The sequence below is a fragment of the Tachyglossus aculeatus genome, chromosome 12 (genome assembly GCF_015852505.1).
Source record: "Tachyglossus aculeatus isolate mTacAcu1 chromosome 12, mTacAcu1.pri, whole genome shotgun sequence".
Taxonomy (NCBI): Eukaryota; Metazoa; Chordata; class Mammalia; order Monotremata; family Tachyglossidae; genus Tachyglossus; species Tachyglossus aculeatus.
The window spans coordinates 6754420-6775765 of record NC_052077.1 but is presented as its reverse complement, the minus strand read 5'-3'; positions in this window follow the sequence as shown (position 1 = coordinate 6775765).

Here is a 21346-nt window from a genome sequence, read left to right as displayed (position 1 = left end):
CTGCGTTGTAAAACCTGCCCTGTGTATAACATTTCGTACAATATTATTGTTTTACTTTTCAGCAAACATGAAAAAATGTGTTTTATTTCATGGGAGTAAAATATACTGCATACAAATTTGTCTGGATTCTTTTTGCCCTAATCTGCACAGCGGGAAGTATTTTACCGTGATTGACTTCTAAATACCCGGACCCCCTCGGCCCCCTTAGATACACCCGACCGCGATACAAATAAATGACATTCGTTACCGCACAGGAAAGCAAAACAAAACAAAAAAATCTTCGCGCCCGGCTCAGCGAACTGTTTGTATACTCAAGTCAAACTTTCAAGTTCCTCGATTTTTGCTCTGGCTGCTCCAAACCCACGGGATTCTATTAATTCCATTTTTTATTCTTCTTATCATTTAAAAAATCCTCATCCAGAATAAATCCCATTCGGTAAGAAAGCCTGTTAACGTGTACTTTTCTCCATCAAAGTCGATCGATCCCAAACAAATTTACAGGGACTCCCCTCCTGATCAAAATATTTAGACCTCCGCGTTTATCTTTCCACCTTAAGTAGAGAGATCCTTCATGTACTATTGCATTACGATTTCCAAATCCTTTCGAGACATTAAAAGAAACAAAGGCCATTTCAAATACCCGCGGCTCTTCAGTTTCTCAGCGAGTCAAAGGGGTTGAGAGGTTAGGGTGAAGCTTCCTGCGCCTTGTAGAGCAATATGTAGTTGAGGGGAAGGTCACGCTCTCTGTGTTTTGTTTTAAATAATATTGACCCATTAATTCTAAACCTGCTTGTTCGTGAAATTATACAGGATTATAGTTTGCAAACTCCGGGACAATGAGGCAAATCAAGATGAATTACCGTCCAGACCCTCCTACCTATGACATTCTGAACAAGGGAGAAGGAGTCCGCTCCTAAGGCCTGAAGAGAGCTGCAAGAGGGAGCTCCCTTTACGAGTCTGTGCTTTTTAACCTGGTTTGATTTCGTAACAAATGCTTCTCAACCCCAACCTACCCGTCACTCCCGACAAAGGAGGGTTGGGGAGAGGGAGAGAGAGAAGGTGGAGGGAGGGGAAGGTGAGAGAGGAAAATCTCCGAGTCTCTGCATGTTTGATGGGGCAAGAAAACCTATGTTTTTGCGCCTGGTGCGCTCTTATCTGCTTGCAACTTTACCTATAGCCTTTTGCGAGAGCAGACACTGAGTCTTTGTTCTGTGCCGAACCGTTGCCACTAAAGAGATCGCAGATAGTGTCCGGGCCGCAGGATCCAAGCTCGCTGCACATTAACTTTCCTCTACCTCTCCACCCTCCCCCGCCCCCCACCACACAAACACACACACACAAACACACACACACACACACACACACACACACACACACTCCTGCCACAAGTTACTTTTTTTCCCTCTTCCCTCTTGAGGAGCCCACCGACCTGCAGCCCCTGATCACGCGGAGGTGGGGTCGGTCAGACAAAAGCCTCCGGACAAGGGGTCATCTCCCTCCTTGTTGTTCACTTGGGGGCAGTGGAGAGGAAACAGGTCCACTCGGGCGGACTTTGGCATCTGGAGTCGCCTGGCCCACCCTCCTGTCTGGTCATCGGGGGCCCCTAAGTAGGATCGAGGGCCCGGGGTAGGGGGTGGGAGAGGCGAGGGAGGAGGGGGTGTGGATCACCAGAGGAACGGGTGGGAACGGAGAATCTGCTAACGGGACCTGCTGGACTTTGAGGGGATGGTCAGGTGGGAGAGGACCTCATTGTTTCTCTTATTTTGCCTTGCAGTGGAGAGCTATGGGTGGTGGTGGGGGGGGGGGGGGGATACACGTGTCCCCAGGGAAGATCAGACAAAGTAGATATGTGCGTGTATGTGTGTGTTCCAGACTAGCGGATGGGAGGTGGGGGACTGAGGTGGGGGGACTGGGGCTGTTTGTAATCCCCTTTCCCCTCCTCCAGCTCCTTCTCCCGGGGTGGAGAATAAGTCCCTTCCTTCCCCTCCAGCCACCTCGCAGACCTGCAAGAGGCCCGGTCCGTTTCCTCCTCCTCCCCTCTCTTCCCTTTCTCCTCCTTGTCCCCCTCCTTTTTTCCATGTCCTCTCCGCCCGTCACCCACCGACACCACCTCGGTTCTACTCAATCGATTTTTGCTGCAGGTCAACACTTATTCCCGGTGAGTGTGAGGGTATTCTTGTGTGTGTGTCCCCCACCCCCCACCCCTTTACGTCTCTTAATGATTTCTGCGGTGGTTGGACTTTAAAGTTCTGGAAAGGCCCTTGAAGAAGGGCCACCCCGGGGCAACCAGGGGCCGGGTTCAAATATCCTCTCTCCCATCTCTCCTCTCAGCCGCGCCGGGGCTGACTCACACCCCGAAGATCCGGAGATCCAGATCTCCAGGGTTCCAGGATGAAACCTTCTCCCCTCCTCCCCTCCCCTGCCAAACTTTCTCCAAAGGGGGTGAGGCAGAGGGCGGGGGGTTGGAGGAGAGAGACCCCTCTTCTCAAATCTGTACTTTGATTTCCCTACACCTCGCTCCTGTGTTCGAAGTCTGAGTTCAACCTGGATGTGGGAGGGGAACGGGGTGGTCAGATATTTCTTTTTTTTTTTAACTCATTTTGGCCTGCACCAAGATGGGCAGCGTTTAGGAGTCCCTGAACGTCTGCCCTTAGTGCGGGAGCAAAGCCCTCCGAGTAGATTGGGGAGAACATAAAACACTGGGGAGGCAAAAATCCACCAGGTCTTAAAAGCATCCGAGAAATCTCCTCCTCTTCCTCGTCCCCTCCCCGTCAAATTGGAAACTCGGGAGCGACTGACCCCGTCGCTCCAGGCGTGTGAACAGACAATGGGTCTGGGACTGATCCCAATCCACATCCCAATCCACATCCCAACCCACAGAGACTCGTCTCGGGTCGACCCTGCCTTCCCGAAGGAGACGAGCCAGGGCTTGGCTCCTACTCTGCCTGAGGCTCGCGGTTTGGAAGTTTTCTTCGCGGGGGAGGTATATGGGGTCTGTAACCAAATCAGAGGCCTTTACCAATATATAGACTCAATATTGATTGTATTTCCCCCCCCACCCCCCAAAGCGGCTGCAGTTAAATTTAAACGCCCAACGCAGGTAAGAACGGGGCGGGGGGGGGGGGGGGGGGGGGGGGCTGGGAGGGGAGGAGGGAGGCGAGCGAAAGGCTTCTAGTAGCAGTTGGAGATGAAATCTTTTTAATTGTTTCCACCTTACTCTCTCCTCTGTTCCTCTCCCCGTCTTCCCCTGCCGGTCTCGCTTTTCCATTTTAAGTGAACCAAACAAAATCGTAATTCAAGACGAGCTTCTGGGGAGCGGGTGAAGGAGAAACACGTTCTCCGCACTTAATTCATTTACCTTTTCCCAGTTTTAAGAAATGGTAACGGGTAGTCACCTACTGGGTGGTAACCTCTTCGGGGGAAGAAGAGACAGAGATGCATTTATCCGTCGTCCCGCCTCCCCCCTCCAACCCCCCACCCACCATTAAGCAATGTCTCCTCATTGTTGACTTGGTATCGGAAAAGATAAAAATGAGAATTTATTGTCTCTGGGATGCATAACTTCACCCACCTTTGTTCTGGGCATTTTACGCATTTTCTTTAAATATTGATTTTAGATTCAGTTGGAGGATTAATGAGGTCGTGAAAGCGGGGAGGCCCTCTATTGGAGCAAATATTTGGTTATTCGGTCGGTTAAAAACAGCCCCAAATTGTTTCTAATAACAATTTGTTGTTTAAGCGCAGTGGAACGACAGAAGGAGGAGACAGGAGTAACTTGAGGTTAAAATTCCCGGGGGACGGGGGTTGGAAAGGAGACCCTCGCGTTGTCGAAATGGCTTGGGCCCGGGGTGAGGGCGAAGCTGTCGAGGGAAAAGCATTTTGGCATTCAAAATGTCTGGAGGAAACGTCTTCCCGCTCTAGGGAGGGAAAAGGGAAGAAGGAACCAGGGCGATGACCCGGGTTCGCGAAGAATCGGACCCTAATTCATTTAAATAGGAAGTTTCGTTCCTAAAGTGACCGGAATGGGTTGGGGGAAGGGGGAGGGCTGGGAAAAGAGGAAAACGACCCGGCGGGATCACCCGGCTCTCATTTTCATTGCTTGCCCCCTTTACCAAAAGCATGTTTCCTAATGCTTTCTTCTCCCACCAGGGTCTCGCCCCCCATCCCTCCTGCTGCTTCCACAGAACTCAGGGCCCCCGAAGGGACCTGATGACCTCTAGTCCGTCGCTAGAGGAGCAGGGTCCGCCCCAGGCTGCCGGACATAACCCCGGGGGGAGCCTCCCACTTGCATTTCCCACGCAAGGCCACCGATCGAGAGCCTGGAGCCGAAGCGAAGCCGGGGTCCTGGCTATGGGTGGGACGGGGGAGGGGGTGCGTGTGTGGCCTCGGGAGCCAGAGCTGGGACGTTTTACCATCCCTCTCTCTGGGCTTCGACTTGTCCGGCCCCCTCTCCCCCCTCCAGCCATCTCAGGGGACCCCCGGATTTGAGGCATTTGAGCCAAACCAAACCAGCGCGCCATGGCTTCATCTTTCTCAACCCTATCAGCTCCCTGCTCGGTGTACAAACACCCGGCCTCTCCCGGAATCGCTTTACAATTGTGGACCTTTGACACAACATGAGGCTCATGGACAGATTTACTCCTCGGGGGGGGGGGGGGGGGGGGGAGTGTAGGGGGGAGACTGGGGGATGGGGAGGAGCTGGGTGGAGGGGCCACTGATAATCGGGTCAGGCCTCTGCAGTGGGAGGGGGATTTAGCCCTAGTGGAGTTGGAGTCACCAGCCTCTAGGTGACTGAAGTTATTTTTAAGTACTCCTTGAGGATAGGACACCCGGGGCCCATCTTGAGAAGCAGCAAGTCATAGTGGATAGAGCCCGGGACTGGGAGTCGGAAGGTCATGGGTTCTAATCCCGGCTCCACCACTTGTCTGCTGTGTGACTTCGGGCAAATCACTTCACTGAGCCTCAGTTTCCTCATCTGGAAAATGGGGATTGAGACTGTGAGCTCCTTGTGGGATAGGGACTGTGTCCAACCCAATTGGCTCATATCCACTCCAGCGCTTAGTACATTGCCTGACACATAGTAAAACCTTAGCAAATGCCATTACTACTATTATTTATCTTTTGCAAGGGAGGGAGCTCTTCCCTGCGATCCCAGCCCCTCCTTCAGACACCCTCATCTCTCCCTTCAGATTACCCTCATATGTCCAGCACCCTCCTCCTTCCTTCTCCCAGATCCTGGCTGTCTCCACCTTCCCCTCAAAATGTACCATCCGGTCCTGGGCGGTGGCAAGACCCCCGTCCACCCCATAAAGCAAGTCTGGGAGATGGAGGCCTTCATGGCCTGCTTTGGCTTGGTTAGTACGACCTCAACTCCCTCCCTAAAGCAAGGAGGGGTGGCTGGTTGGATGGAGGGATCAATTGGGTTTGGACCAGGCCACCGGGAACACGGGCTGCAGTGTTAAAAGTGCACGACCTGCCATGGTCCCTCGTGTGCAAGTGTGTATATGTGAGCGCCCACACCACTGAAGAGGATTCCTTTTCAGGTCCCCTTTGGGGCCAGGTGGGACTTTGCTTTAAAGGAAAAGGGCGCGAACCTGGTTTGCTTGGAGTGCAGTGGAACCCGTTTCCAGCTGCTGTCCTCCCTCTTCCACCCACGGGTGTTGGTGTTTGTGTGTTGCAAAAAAATCTGATTACAAGAAATTGTGCTAGCATGCACAGTTGCCCCTTCATCCCTCCAGATCTCCTGAAAACCACCGCTTTGGAAATTCAACTCCAGCTTTCCAAGTGCTGAAATAATAATAATAATGATGATGGTATTTGTTAAGCACTTACTATGTGCCAAGCACGGTTCTAAGCGCTGGGATAGATACAAGGTAATCCGGTTGTCCCACATAGGGCGCACAGTCTTCATCCCCATTTTATAGAAGAGGTAACAGGCTCAGAGAAGTTAAGTGACTGGCCCAAAGTCACACAGCTGACAAGTGGAGGAGAAGGATTAGAACCCACGTCCTCTGACTCCCAAGCCTGAGCTCTTTCGACTAAGCCACGCTGCTTCTTGCAGCCCTGCTCCTCAGGGGCCCCCCAGGCCTTCGCTTCGTGGAGGATCTCGACCTCTCCCGCCCCCCACCCCCTGGGAAGGGGCGTCTCCCCCGCCTCCTCTCCCCCACCCTCCGAGGGCGCACAGGTAGTGCTCTGCGCACAGTAAGCGCTCAATAATAATAATAATGTTGGTATTTGTTAAGCTCTTACTATGTGCCAAGCACTGTTCTGAGCGCTGGGGGGATACAAGGTAATCAAGGTTGTCCCACGTGGGGCTCACAGTCAATCCCCATTTTACAGATGAGGGAACTAAGGCCCAGAGAAGTGAAGTGATTTGCCCAAAGTCACACAGCTGACAAGCGGCGGAGCCGGGATTAGAACCCACGACCTCTGATAACCAAGCCCCTGCTATTCCCACTAAGCCACGCTGCTTCTCTTATAAATACGATTGAATGGATGCTGGAGAAAATGCCCGGGGCTCAAACTCCGCGTTTCCCCGCGCAGCCTTACGCGCCGCCCCCGGCCCAGATGGAGAGTCCAGTAAGGGACCAGAGCCTCGGGAGATGTAGAGCCGGAGCCCAGGTCTCCGAGCCCGGACAAACCTGCCTCGATTTAGCTTCTTTCCTCCCCTCGAGACCCTCCCACAGCCAGGCCGTCCTGTTGAACATTAACCGTCGGAGCTGCTGGATAGTGTAAAGCGTTACGTATAAAAATGAATAATCCATCCGACCCTGCACACTAGCCCCTTCCAAGGACGGCCCACCTGGGTCAGCAGCCTCCCAGCTCTCCATCCGTGAATACCACCTCGACCCCAGGGAAAAGCCCGGGAAATGGGTAGGGCTCCCACCCATCGCTTTGCTTCCTCCAAGGTCCCCTGGGGAGTTTTCTTTTCTTGGTCGGTGGTCATTCATTCATTCAGTCGTATTTATTGAGCGCTTACGTGTGCAGAGCAATCAATCAATCGTATTTATTGAGCGCTTACTGTGTGCAGAGCACTGTACTAAGCGCTTCGGAAGTACAAGATGGCAACATATAGAGACAGTCCCTACCCAACAGTGGGCTCACAGTCTAAAAGGGGGAGACAGAGAACAAAACCAAACATACTAACAGAATAAAATAAATAGAATAGATATGTACAAGTAAAATAAAGAGTAATAAATATGTACAGACATATATACATATATACAGGTGCTGTGCACTGGACTAAGCGCTTGGGAAGTACAAATCGGCAACATATAGAGACTGTCCCTACCCAACAACGGGCTCACAGTCTAGAAGGGGGAAACAGACCACAAAACAAAACGGGTAAGACGGCTGTCAATACCATCAGAATAAATAGAATTATAGCTTTATACACATCATCAGAGGAGCATCGTGGCTTAGTGGAAAAGAGCACGGGCTTTGGAGTCAGAGGTTATGGGTTCAAATCCCGGCTCCACCAATTGTCAGATGTGTGACTTTGGGTAAGTCACTCAACTTCTCTGTGCCTCAGTTACCTCATCTGTAAAATCGGGATTAAGACTGTGAGCTCCCCGTGGGACAACCTGATCACCCTGTAACCTCCCCAGCGCTTAGAACAGTGCTTTGCACATAGTAAGAGCTTAATAAATGCTATTATTATTATTATTATCGTTAATAAAATAGATTAATAAATATGTACAAACAAACACAAGTGCTGTGGGGAGGGAAAGGGGGTAGGGTAGAGGGAGGGGGGCCGATGAGGAGGGGAGGAGGAGAGGAAAAAGGGGGGCTCAGTTTGGGAAGCCCTCCTGGAGGAGGTGAGCTCTCAGTAGGGCTTTGAAGGGAGGAAGAGAGCTAGCTTGGCAGATGTGTGGAGGGAGGGCATTCCAGGCCAGGGGAAGGACGTGGCTCAGTGGAAAGAGCCCGGGCTTTGGAGTCAGAGGTCAGGGGTTCAAATCCCGGCTCTGCCAACTGTCAGCTGTGTAGCACTGGGCAAGTCACTTAACTCCTCTGTGCCTCAGTTACCTCATCTGTAAAATGGGGATTGACTGTGAGCCCCCCGTGGGGCAACCTTATCACCTTGTAACCTCCCCAGCGCTTAGAACAATGCTTTGCACATAGTAAGTGCTTAATAATTGCCATCATTATCAAGGACGGGGGCTGGGGGGCGACGGCGAGACAGGAGAGAAGAGGCCCAATGAGGAGGTTAGCGGCAGAAGAGCGTAGGGTGCGGGCTGGGCTGGAGAAGGAGAGAAGGGAGGTGAGGTAGGAGGGGGCGAGGGGATGCCTGTCCTGCCCCATAGGAGGGGAGGAGGTGACCCCGAAACTAGGAAAGGGACGGAGAGGATACCCAGGCCGGGCAACCCTTGAAGAATCCAGCGGATTTCGGGAGCTTTGGGGCAGAGGTCGGGTGGAAAGCTGGGTCCTGGGCGTAGTAATAATAATAATGGTATTTGTTAAGCGCTTACTATGTGCCAAGCACTGTTCTGAGCGCTGGGGTAGATACAGGGTAATCAAGTTGTCCCACGTGGGGCTCACAGTATTAATCCCCATTTTACAGATGAGTCACAGAGTCACACAGCCGACAAGTGGCGGAGCCAGGATCAGAACCCACGACCTCTGACTCCCAAGCCCGTGCTCTTTCCACTAAACTACGCTGCTCTTCCTGGGTCGGGCAAGGGGGCAAGCCTTTGAAGGCAACCCAGGCCTACTCGGTGGCAAAGTTTCCCAAGGGAGGGATGGGTTGATTAAGAACGAGGTTCTCATCACGAGAGACGGTCTGACTTTGTTTCCTTAGGCTCAGGTTAGGGGACTTTAGCGCGCGCACTCATGTAAAGACACACAAACGCACACACATACACACTTTGTAGCATCCAGATACTCGGTGACAAGCATACACACGCGAGTGACACACATGGTGTGTGCGCTGTGGGTGTGAAATCGTCGCACAAATTTTTCACAATGCCTAGCTTCCCGAGTTGCCCAGAAGATGCTCGGATCCTTAACCCGCTTGATCCGGGCGGGTGAAAAGTGTGGGGAGAGTGGACAGTAAGCAACCCGCGCTGCAAAAGCGCTAAGCTGTAGTTTTAATAGAAATTATGGTATTTGTTAAGCGCTTACTATGTGTCAGGCACTGTACTAAGCGCTGGGGTGAGTACAAGCAAATCGGGTTGGGCACAGTCCCTGTCCCACGTGGGGCTCACAGTCTCAATTCTCATTTTACAGATGAGGGTACCTGAGGCACAGAGAAGTTAAACGATTTGCCCACGGTCACACAAGTGGTGGATTCAGGATTAGAACTCATGACCATCTCTACCCGTGCTCTACCCACCTCCCAGGACACCCAGTCACCTATTATAAGGGTGACTTCCAACTGACAACTTTGCAGTAATCCCGAAAATGACTCCTTGCTATCAGACGCGCCGTCCTCACCATCCAGCGCTTAGAACAGTGCTTGGCACATAGTAAGCGCTTAACAAATACCATTATTATTATTATTATTATTATCCTATAGTCCACGAGTGCGAGCACACACTCACACCTTTCCTACACCCTTGAATGCACACCCTACTTCCCTCCATCCGCTGTTCCTTTTTCCACCCAGGTTAGATTTTCTGGTGCCTAGAGCACGGGATCAGGAATCAGAGGACCTGGGTTCTAATTCCGGCTCTGCCGCTTATCTGCTCTGTGACCTTGGAAATATTAATTGTGATATTTGTTAATAGCTTACTGTGTGCCAAGCTCTGTTCTCCACGCGGGGGAAGATCCAAGATAATGGGGTCAGACGATAATCTCTATCCTTCACGGGGCTCACAGCCTAAGTAGGAGGGGAGCAGGTACTGAATTCTCACTTCAGAGATGAGGTAACTGAGGAACAGAGTAGTTAAGTGACTTGCCTAAGGTCACACAGCAGGCACGTGGCGGGGCTGGAATTAGAACCCAGTTCAAACAGTGCTTTGCACATAGTAAGCGCTTAATAAATGCCATTATTATTATTATTATTCCTCTGATTCCCAGACCCTCGCTCTTTCCCCTAGGCCACGCTGCCCCTCAAATCACTTAACTTCTCTGTGCCTCCATTACCTCATCTGTAAAATGGGGATTAAGACCGTTAGCCCCACGTGGATCATGCCCTGTGCCCAACTTGATTCTGTATCTTCTCCCAGCGCTTAGAGCAGTGTTTGGTACATAGCAAGAGCTTGACAAATACCATTAAAAAATCTATCCAGCTGCACGGAGTCAGGCTGATGGGGAATGCCCAGTACAGCCCTTTGTACACAGTAAGCACTCAATAAATATGATTGAATGATTGATACGGAGAGAAGCCACGCGACCAGGGAAGCAGCAAGGTGTAGTAGACAGACCAGGGGCCTGGGAATCAGAAGGTCATGAGTTCCAATCCCGGCTCACCACTTGTCTGCTGTGTGACCTTGGGCAAGTCGCTTCACTTCTCTGGGTCTCAGTCCCCTCATCTGTTAAATGGGGATTGAGACTGTGAGCCCCACGTGGGACAAGGACTGTGTCCAACCCGATTTGCTTGTATCCACCCAGAGTTTCGGATAGTGCCTGGCACAAAGTAAGGGCTGAACAGATACCAACACTATCAAAAGTGCTTAGTACAGTGCGTTGCACACAGTAAGCGCTCAATAAATGCGATAGAATGAATGAATGAGAAGCAGCGTGGTTCAGTGGAAAGAACACGGGCTTGGGAGCCAGAGGTCATGGGTTCTAATCCCGCCTCCGCCACTTGCCAGCTGTGTGACTTTGGGCAAATCCCTTCACTTCTCTGGGCCTCAGTTACCTCATCTGTAAAATGGGGATTAAAACTGTGAGCCCCACGTGGGACAACCTGATCCCACGTTGGGGAGGGGGTCGTCGGAGGAGAAAATGACCCTGTTATCCGACACCCTCGATCTATTTGGGTCTCAGCCGGGTAATTGACGGGCTTTAGTCTTCGGGTGACCGGAGACGCGTGTGACAAGGAAGGAATCCTCAGGGGAGACACGACCAGGGACAGAAACAACCAAGGAGCCGGATTTCTTTCTCTCCAAATGTCGTCCCAGCATGGTCAAGCCCCTCCAGGAGGTCATACTATTAATCGTATTTATTGAGTGCCGCGTACTGTACTAAGCGCTTGGGATGAGTAATAATAATAATAATGCTGGTATTTGTTAAGCTCTTCTTTTATGCCAGGCACTGTACTAAGCGGTGGGGTGGATACAAACAAATCGGGTTGGACACAGTCCCTGTCCCTCATTGGGTTTACAGTCTCAATCCCCATTTTACGGGTGAGGGAACTGAGGCACAACGAAGTAAAGTGACTTGCCCAAGGTCACACAGCAGACAAGTGGTGGAACCGGGATACAGTCTAACAGAGTCGGTAGACAATTTCCCTGCCCACAAGGAGTTTATGGTCTAGAAATAACGGTATTTGTCAAGGACCACTAGGTGCCAAGTACTGTACTGTACACTGGAGTGGGTACAAGACAATAATAATAATAATAATTAATAATAATAATAATAATAATAATAGTGGCATTTGTTAAACGCTTACTACGTAGCATGCACTGTACTAAGCGCTGGGGTGGATACAACCAAATCGGGTCAGACACAGTCCCAGTCCCACATGGGGCTCACAGTCTTCATCCCCATTTTACAGATGAGGTAACTGAGGCACAGAGAAGTTAAATGGCTTGCCCAAGGTCACACAGCAGACAAGTGGTGGAGCCGGGATTAGAACCCATGACCTTCTTCTGATTCCCAGGCCCGTGGTCTATCCACTATTCCATGCTGCTTCCCAGCGCTGCTTAAGGGCTTACTATGTGCCAGACACTGTACTAAGCTCTGGGTTGGATACAAGCAAATCGGGTTGAACACAGTTCCAGACCCACATGGGGCTCGTGGTCTCAATCCCCATTTTACAGATGAGGTAACTGAGGCAGAGAAGTAAGGTGACTTGCCCAAGGTCATCTAGCAGACAAGTGGCAGAGTCGGAATTGGAACTCATGACCTTCTGATTCCCAGGCCCGTGCTCTAACCACTACATCATGCTGTTTCAATCAGACCCAGGCCCTGCCCCACATGGGTCTAAGAGGGAGGGAGAGCTAGGATTTAATCCCCATTGTAGAGATGACAAAACTGAGGCATATAGAGAAGTTGACTTCCCCAAAGTAATAATAATAATGACACTTGTTAAGCGCTTACTATGTTCCAAGCAGTGTTCTAAGCACTGGGGGGATACAAGGTGATCGGGTTGTCCCACATGGGGCTCACAGTCTTAAACCCCATTTTCCAGATGAGGTAACTGAGGCTCAGAGAAGTTAAGTGACTTGCCCAAAGTCACACAGCTGACAAGTGGCGGAGGCGAGATTAGAACCTATGGCATCTGATTCCCAAGCCCGGGCTCTTTCCTCTGAGACACGCTGCTTCTCCAAGTGACACAAAGGGCAAGTGGCAGGGCAGTGTCGGGATTAGAACCCAGGTCTCCGGGCTCCCAGGCCTGCGCTATTTCCTCTAGGCCACACTGCTTCAGTCTAACGGCGGACAGGGCAGCTTATGCCCATCCGTCGAACCGGTTTCCAAGAGGAAGATGAGCTACATAATTAGGATTTTTCTCTCTGTCTCTCCCTCTCTTTTTCCTCTCTCTTTTTCCCCTTTCCTCGTCCCAGTTCGTCCTTCCCTCCCATTTTTCTGCATCCTCCCTCCCCCATCATTTCCCTGGCTCCCAGGTAGAACCTGTTGGGAAGGGATGGTCTCTATCTGTTACTGAATTCTACTGTCCCAAGCGCTTAGTACAGTGCTCTGCACACAGTAAGCGCGCAATAAATACGACTGAATGAATAAATCTGCGGCCACTAAGGCCACCTCGCCCTCTCCATCCACTGGCCAGTCCTGCGCTCAAGTTCGCCATCCCCTGCTCGTTTTCTTTGGATTGAAATGAGGCCGGAGTCCGGGATTTTCAAATGCGCATTCCCAAATCGGGAGGCGGGGGTTTCGGGATTCAGATGGAGCGAGCAACTATCCGAGAGTTTGCGGCCTTGTGAAAGCTCAGCCCCGTGGGAGTGGAAAAGTCCCCAGGGCCGGGCGCATCCGAAGCCTAGCGAAAAGCGCTTTCTATCTCCAGGACGTTTTAATTGCTAAAAGGGGAGAGCATATTCAGAAGGAGGTTTTCATTCCCTCCACTTTTCGGCTGCTTCCCGGACTGACACTCGTTACAGGGTGGAGTGAGACAAAGCGTCGCCTCCTGGAAAATTCACTTTTTTCCCCCTCTATAGCTGAGCGGTTTGTCCCAGAGGACCGCCTCGGGTCAGGTGATGAAAGTCCTCTGAGGGGAGACAATTTAGCGGGAATTGGAACTCACCGATTCGGTGTCAACAAAAATCCTCCAGTGATCTGAATTTTTTTCTCCCTTCCCTGGAATATGCACACGAGGGCGAAGAGGGCATGGATATAAAGAGATATAGATAGCTAATGTACATCTATAGATATAGAGATTCATATCTATATAGCTATCTCTATATATAGATAGAGGTATAGATGTATATATATATATAGCTATCTCTCTATATAGAGATAGCTATGTAAATATATATTTATATAGATATATCTCTACATAGAGAGCGATATCTATATATAGCTATATAGATATATATCTTTATAGATATCTCTCTATATATAGATATATATCTTCATAGATATCTCTCTATCATTAGAGACATATACCTTTAGATGCATGGATACATATCTATATAGATGCCTCTGTATCTATAGATAGCTATATAGATAGCTATAGATATAGATATGATACATCTATATCTATCTTTATAGCTACCTATAGATAGCTATATGGATTGCATATATATATAGATATATACACACACACACACACACACACACTCACAGGTATCGTATCTATATCTTAGCTAGTTGATAGGAAAGCTCATTTCAATAATCAAGAGCAGATTACTGTTATTTTTACTGCTATTGCAATGAATTACAGAAACCAAAGCATATTATTAAGGAAACTTTTAACACGGGAAGACCACTTGTTTTTCTGAAATAGTTTGAGAGCACAGTTTCCCAGGTATAGGGCGATGGACTTTACAACATTTTGAGTGCCACTGCAGAGCCCATATTTTTCTATTTCTATAAAGTTCTAGGAGCCATGATGTCGTGTTATCGACCCTATTTTTAACAGTGGAGGTCATTATACTTAGAAGCATGATTTAATTCAATTCTCATTTTAGAATATATTAAAAATATCTCAGCAGTAGTTAATAAAATTTCAGTGTATGCTATGGTGAGCATGGAATTTGGGAAGTTGAAATGTCAGCAAAGAAAAGATCACCTTAATTTCTAAAAATTCCCTTTGAGCAGGGAGTTTACATTTCAAAGCAGCATTTCTTAGGAAAATAATTAATTGGGTTTTTCTCTGAGCAATGGCCCTACCTGAGATCCGAAAAACACAAAATTTGCTGGCCAAAGAAATATAAACATAAATACTTGCTTGTCTACCCTTTAAACACTTTGATACCCGAGCCCCACAGCACTTAACATACACATTCTTATACTCTCCCATTTATCTTCTCTATAATTTATTTTAATCCCCCTTTAGGTTGTTAGCTCTTTGTGGGCAGGGATCATGCCTGCCAACTCTATTGTAGTACACTTTCCCTTGCATTTAGAACAGTGGTCTGCACAGAGTAAGTGCTCAATAAACACCATTAATGAATAAAAAAAATCTTTGCAGTCATTGCAATGAGCAACGAGCAATGATAATGCTTTCCAAACTCTTAGAAAACAAATATCTCTTTAAACGAGTGCCGCTACCTTCCTTCAGGTCTAAAGTCACTGCCCTTTTCAATAAGGCAATGAGGTAATGGGCCCAATCACATAAGATCTGCCACTAATAATAGTTGTGGTATTCGTTAAGTGCTTACTATGTGTGAAGCACTGTACTAAACACAGGAGTAGACGCAAGATAATCCAGTACCACGTGAGGCTCACAGTCTAAGTAGAAGGGAAAACAGGCATTGAATCCCCATTTGCCGATGAGGGAACTGAGGCCCAGAAAAGTTAAATGACTCGCCCAAGGCCACACAACAGGTATATGGTGGAGTCAGGATTAGAACCCAGGTACTCTGGAAAGGGTGGGAGTTGGGAGTAGAGGTTTGTGGAGGGGAAGCACAGCAACCATAGTGGGAATGGTGTGATAAAGAAGCAACATGGCCTAGTGGATAGAGCACAAGCTTGGAAGTGAGGAGGATCTGGGTTCTAATCCCTGCTCTGCCACTTGTCTGCTGTGTGACCTCAGGCAAGTCACTTAAATTCTCTATACCTCAGTTACCTCACCTGTAAAATGGGGATTAAGATTGTGAGCTCCATGTATATCTTCCCTAGCAATATGTGGTGCTACCTACCTACATAATACAATAGGTAAAAATACAGTGCCTGGCACATAGTAAATGCTTAACAAATATCATTAAAAAATAGGTAGCTCACGAAAACTAGCATGGAGATCCTGCGGAGGAGAGTCTCCAGGTCTGGTGAGAGGCTTGGGGCTGGAGGTGTCCTGAATCACTGTAGTGCTCTGGATTGCAGGGTGATTTAAGGGTAGCTGCTTCAGCTGAGTTTTGAGGAAGAACAGTGTGGTGTGTCTCTACTGCTGGTTGTTGATTGGCTAGAAACCCCTGACACATACCCAGGCACTTCTGATTACCAACCAACATCAATGCTGCCTTATTATTGTAGCTTCATTGACTCCCATCATTTAGTCATTGTTCTGCACATGTTAAAGACCACCAAAAGTTCTAGCTGTGAGTTCAGTTGGCCACATTCCATGTAATTGTATACCACCTGAGCACCACCCATCATAATTAGGCCGTTAGGTACCCCCCACAGCCAGGAGTGGCTTTTTTGGATTTCTCCCTGGAGGATTGGTGAATAGAACTAGATGGGCTTGTAGCATGCCAAAGAGGATGTTCTAACAGACTGGAGAACACCTCAGGAGTGTTTGCGGAGTCTGGTGGTGAAAATACCCAGTCCTTGGTTGAGGGGCAGAATGGCAACTACTGTGGACTGAAGGAAGCATAGGAAGCTTATTTCTGAAACCCACATCCTGTGAACTTGGGGGCCAAGATTTTAAAGGACTGCATTCCCCAGAATTCTCCAGGAGTCTGGAACTTTCTAGGCCAAAAAGAAATGAGCCAATTGGAGCTTAAGAGTAGATCAGTCAATCAGAAACCAAGAGAAGAATTTAAGTTCAGGATAGGTGGCTATGTGATTTCTCCTCTCTCCCTCTGAATCAATTAATCAATCAATCAATCATATTTATTGAGCACTTACTGTGTGCAGAGCACTGTACTAAGCGCTTGGGAAGTACAAGTTGGCAACATATAGAGACAGTCCCTACCCAACAGTGGGCTCACAGTCTAAAAGCAGTTGATGCCTCCAATGCATGGTAGGCCAATCCCAAATGCTCGGATTCAAGAAAACACATGTGTTATTAAAGCTTGAATATTGAAGCCTTAATAATAAAGGCAGTGTAAGATTTAGGATTTAACTTTTCTTTCCCTTTTCTTTCTCTCCTTTTTTAAAATTAAAACTAGATTCTTCTGCCTAAGACTTCTGTAGTGATTGGAGATTGGCTGGAGGGGCCATTAATTTTTCCTCAGTTCCTTCTATCATTAACTGATTGACCAACTTTCACAATATGCCACATGGATTACACTTACCGTGAGGTGGAACCTGGATATGAAGAGCTCAGACTGTCAGGGATGAAACAGTTTTTTTTTTTTTTGATATTCCCAGAATTAATCAAAGGATTGGAGAGCTGGCTTCCACAGAATATCACGATGGCAGGGTTAGTTGCTCCCATGACAGTGTTCTCGGTGATGCTTCCTTATTTTTCTTCATCCTTTTTTTTTTACTAAATCAGAGGAAGTGCCAGTCATTGTAGAATGCCAGGGGACCATAACAGTTTATATAGTAACACCAAACAGCTTATTGCTCCTTTTTTTAAAGCACCCCAAAACACATCAATATCAAAATTAACAGCATTTACTGGACACTGGAGTAGGTGCTGCAGAAATACACAGGGGTAAAGACATAATTCTTGCCCTCAGAGATGATGATGGTGATGTCAGTTGATGACTGCTTAAGGTTAGTAGAGATAATAATTATGACTGAGAGAATGGCTATAATAATACACATAGTGAATAAATGCATAAAACAACTAAATAGAGGAAAGCATGAGCTCTGAAGTAGCTGATAGGATGGAAAGACAGGGAAGGAGGTTGAGACCAAGATTGAGTCAAGTCAACATAACACAATCTAAATTGAATTCTTGGAGTGGGGATTCAATGACACTTTTCATGCCCTCCCTGTCTTTAGCCCAGCTAGCATTCCAGCACCTTTGCCCCTCCTCCAAATGAAAGCTGGGTCTAAGTAACCTAAAGCAGGGATTTCAAGTGGAGGTGCCATTTCAGCAATACTTATCACATCACTATGATGTTCAGAGGCCCAGAGTATGGATACTTAATTCTGTCATTATGTGAAACGCTACACATACAGGAAGACTTCCTCTGAAATCCTAGCTTTGCCAATATCACTTCAGAGTAGTGGAGTGAAAAGAGACAGGTAACACAAAAAAACGTAAGCAGAATATACTCCAGGGTCAGAACCCCGGTTCTGTGTCAGATTTTTACTGCTGCTTAGCCAAACAGTGTTATCCAGTTGGGTAATTTTCATGTGCCATTTAGACATCTTGGAGAAAGTTTTCACGGTAGTTTAGGGCTTCCTTCTTCTGAAGGAAATTTCACATTGGCCTAAGTGCTGATTTTTCACTTTCCTGTTGGGTGGTCTAGTGAAAAATTTTCCACTGTCTGTAGTTCTTGGGTCTATAGTTCTACCCCCACCCCCTGGGTCTTCCATAAACCCAAGGGTTTAAAATATTTAAATGTGTAATCTAAGAAGCGTTCTGCAAAATACAGACTCTGATTCAATGATATCCATTTTGGGATTTTTTTCCCATTAGGAAAAGGTTAAGGATTTCTCAGCCCATTCCATAGGCTAAAGACTGTGCCACATTTGGGTGTGAAAAATCACATTTCTTCCTTATCAGACTGATCCAAGCCCAGTCTCCTTGAAACTTCATCTGCTTTTTCCTACCCCCAATTTGTTTTTTGATCTTACTCTGAAAATGAACCTTTAAGACCTATCCTCAAAAATCACAAAGATTCATGTCCCTTTCTACACTTAGAACCTGCCTATTTAATAGAGGACTTTGATGTGCTTAGGGAAGAGAGAGATATTGAAAATTTCACCACTAGAGTTGAAGTTGCAGAGTCCTGCATTGTTTTCCCCGATTTATGTCTTAGTCATGTTTCAAGTTCCTTAATAGGAAAATGGAAATTATCATAATCCTTCTTCTCTATTTCTACAGGGTTTCAGACATTGAATGAATCCAGGTTTCAAAAGTTCTAGAATTATTTGTCTGAAGTATAGAAGTACTGTGCAAAAATGATCAATCAGTGGTCTTTACTGAGCATCTGCTCTGTCCAGAGCGCTGTACAAAGCTCTTTGGAGAGCATGCTAGCAACAAAAGACACAATGCCTGACCTCAGGGGATTTATAATCTAATGGAGGGGGGCAGGAAGATATTTACAAATAGAGGAAGCAGAAGGAAGAACAACGATGTAACAGGTAGTGATGCATGTATGTTAGGGTGAGGTAACTGAATAAATAATTTGATATGCAATTTAATATATGTATACACATAAGTGCTGAAGATGGCTGTAAGTACATATGCTTTAATAGTAATGACAATAATAATAAGATTAATAGTACTTGTTAAGTGCTTACTATGTGCACAGCACTGTACTAAGCCCTGGAGTAGATGCAAGATAATCAGGTCGTGCACAGTCTCTGTCTCACAAGGGACTCACAGTCTAACTAGGAGGGAATACTTTCCCAAGCACTTAACAGAGTGCTCTGCACATAGTAAGCCCTCAATAAATATCCTTGATTGATTGAAAGGAGGGAGTTAAGCTGAAATCTCGAGTTGTACTACCTAAGATGTCACCATAAAATCCTTAGGCAGTTCTATCATTACTCGCCTTCATTCCAAAATATATTTAATATGCACACATGTCAGGTGGATGATGTTGCAGCTTTAGAAACCTTTAAGAAAGTGATCATCTTCCTCAGGAACAATACAAATGGTAAGCTCAGGGGTCAGTGCATCTTAAAAGGCCCCTTGAAACACCTTAAAATTCTCTGATTCTGTGCCTGGCTTCCCCATTAGGGGTCATTTAACAAGCAAGACCATTCCAAAAGTCTTCCTATTTGGCATCAAATCACACTGGGTGGGAGGGAGCCACTCTGTGAGCAGGTTTGACAGTGGAAAGAGCCACATGCACACTCCACTAGACTGTAAGCTTGTTGAGGGCAGGGAACGTGTCCATTATTTTGTTATATTGTATTCTCCTGAGAGTTTAGTACAGAGCTCTGCACACAGTAAGTACGATTGACTGATTGATGGGACTGAACAATTCTAGATGGACCTCAACTGCCGAACTATTGAGCATGGTTGGTTTCCAAATGGATACCAATTGGAATGTCCTTTCTCTGCTATTCTGTGGTAATTATGCACTTCAAAGCTTTGGTAGACTGGGCTATAATCAATCTTTAATGTTTGATTTTACAAATTGCCCTCATTAACTCCCAACTTCTGGACTATTATCTACCCCTGAGAGACCTATATACTGCAAGCAAAAAAATGAGGTTTTCTTTGGCAAAATATCTTTACATCTCTTCCTTACCTCGATAATTCAGCTACCAGAGTTGATTTAGTTCAGTGGATTGAAGGAGTTGTGTCTATGTTGAATGGCTTTCTCTGCCACATGAAACTTTGTGAATGAGGAAAAAGAAGTTTATGGCAGGCATGTGTCAATTTTTTTATTCTGAGTGTGGGAGGAAAAAGGGTGGGGCTTGTAAGAGGTGGAAGGGAAAGAGTATGGCATTTGGGAATAGTGCTATTGGGTTTTTCCAGCCCCTTGAGATCTCTTAGCTCTTTTCAGACCTATTTAGAAGTTCTCAGACTGGGATGAGCTATATTGGGAGTCTTGCCCTAAAAATTGTGAAGGAAAAAAACCAGAAGATTGGTTTTGCTTCCCACAAACTAAGAACAGTTGGGGAACACACCTCTCTCTTCCCCCAAGAGGTCCCCCACAGAGTTGTCAGCTAAGGTAGTAGAGTTCTCTTCCTTCTGTTACACCTAGGCCTTTCTTCAGTCTAAGAATTAAAATGGCTTCTAAGGCAGGCATGATTCAACCACTGACAGCCAGAGAGACAGGGCCAGTGAATCAGTATGACTCATAAAGTTTAAAATTAACTATGCACACAACAAAGTGTAAAGTAGATGTGTGTAAACCATCTTCTCCAGTGTCACAAACAGCTCCAAGCTTAAAAGATGGCAGAGCATCTTCCGGGAGCTTGTGAGGCTCACCAAAGCATCCATTAAATGTCATGTATCTTAGTTATGAACATACAGTATTTCAGCCAACTGCTCCAGAGTACCAATTCCTCATCTTACTATGGCACATAGAAATAAGTTGCTTACCCAACATTACCCTTTGAATCACCGGCAGTTTGAGCACTTAACCAGGGTTTTCTGGATCTGAGTCAAAATTACTTTATTCCAGGTGGGTTCAAATTGTTCTTCACAGAGAGAAATCCTCTGTTACTTTTTTCTCTAAACAAAACTCAAGGTAAAAGATGTAAACTCCGTCTAGACTGTAAGCTCATTATGGGCAGGGAATGTGTCTCCTAATTCTATTGTATGGTACTCTTCTAAGTGCTCTGCACATAGTAAGCACTCTAAATACCACTGATTGACTGAATGGTTGATAAAACACGACATAGGAAAATGGTTCTAAATATTCCTGTTAAAAGACTATTTATGGCTCCATCATTCAAATGATCATCATCATCAGCATCGACAACAAGTATTATTAGTGCATTAAAGGCACTGTTAAGGCAAACACTCATTTTGCCATAATGTGCTGACACTTCAAAAGGATCATAAATGCTACCAGCATTTTTCAGATTTCTCATTAGAAAATGAACCCAGAGCTAAATACTTACTCTCTTTGCAGTTCAGGCCAATATCTTTTCTCATTTTCCTCTCTTGTTCAGTTTCTCCAGCAGAGTTGCGGAATGGATGAGTGCAAATGGGGTGAGCGTTGAAGATGAAAAGCATATATTGATTTGTTTTAAAAGGGCAATTTTCTTCCATGCTTAAGGTACTCCATATAACTTTCACTCGCAATAGGATGTGTTTATTCTT